This window comes from Elephantulus edwardii, unplaced genomic scaffold (genome assembly GCF_000299155.1).
Source record: "Elephantulus edwardii isolate Elephantulus edwardi_28Jun2011 unplaced genomic scaffold, EleEdw1.0 scaffold08129, whole genome shotgun sequence".
In the NCBI taxonomy this organism is placed as follows: domain Eukaryota; kingdom Metazoa; phylum Chordata; class Mammalia; order Macroscelidea; family Macroscelididae; genus Elephantulus; species Elephantulus edwardii.
Genome location: NW_006407879.1, coordinates 1 through 1121, shown reverse-complemented (window position 1 = coordinate 1121; position 1121 = coordinate 1). Strand labels below are relative to the sequence as shown.

The 1121-nt window shown below is 59.9% G+C and overlaps 1 pseudogene; it reads right to left on the bottom strand.

Annotated features, from left to right (window-relative positions):
- Positions 1 to 5: 5 nt before the first annotated feature.
- On the bottom strand, positions 6 to 1118 carry LOC102867450 (annotated as a pseudogene).
- Positions 1119 to 1121: the final 3 nt, after the last annotated feature.

Sequence of the window (1121 nt, the reverse complement as noted above, 5' to 3'; positions counted from 1 at the left end):
TTGGTCAGGAAGTAGCCCTTTGGAGGGGAGGCAGGGAAGTCCTTCCCGAGAAGGAGCTTCATACGGAAGAGGCCTCCGGCATAGGGGGTGCCCTCTGAGGAGGAAGAGGTTGGGGGGGCTGGTCAGAAAGTGTAGGAGCCCTCGGGCCCCTTGAGTCTCTGAAACCCAGGCTCTCTCCCCATCTCTCTACATACACAGCCCCAGCCCAGTACACCCACTAAAACAGGACTGGAAACCTCACTCAGCTCCACATCTCCCCACTTCATGTGTGGTCCCCCAAATATACTTAATGGCTTAGGTCAAACCGTTCAGGGACCACCAGGACCCCTCACACGTCCCCTCCACGTGTGCATCCTACCCCAACTTCCCTTTTCCCCAAACCTGACTGTCCTCCTCATATCTGCCTGAGACCCTCACCTATCATGTGGGTGCCGGCAAGAGACACCCAAGGTTTCTCCTGGCCTGAACCCATCCACTTCCTGCACCCTGACTCCCTGCTGGGCCTCAAGTGCCACCAATGCCTGCCTTCACACACTCCCAACAGTTTCCTGGGGGAAGACTCCTCACCGGGCCTGGAAGGCCCTCATCCCAGCCCGGAAGGTTCCACTTGTCACCCCCCTCCCCCAAAATGCTCTAGGACCCTGAACCGAGCTGTTTTCATCTGCCCCCAGTCCTGATCCTCTTCCTCCCTGTACCACCCAAGCCCCCTGACACCTGGGTGTTTCCGGTCTGGATCAGACTTGTCTCCTGTTAGTGACGGGTCCCTAGCACCTTAGGGATGGGGCACTCAGAGGTCCTGCACCCCACCCTGCAGGCCCTTGCTCACACGGTGTCTCTAGCCACCAGCCCCACTCTGATTCAATCACACCTCTCCCCCCTCTCCCAGGGGCTGTACCCCACATTCAGCGGGGTCCTGTTCCACCGTGTCCCCCCCCAAGGGGGAGGGAGGCTGGCCTCTTCTCTGACACTCACCGGGGCCCTCGATGGTGACCTGCAGTTCAGTGAGGTCCTCCTCGTTGGGGAAGACCTTGATGCCGTCGGGGGGGGTCGGCAGTCAGCGTGGTCACCTCCTTATACACCAGGCGGATGATGTGTGGGGGCAGGTTCTCCACGTTGGAGTT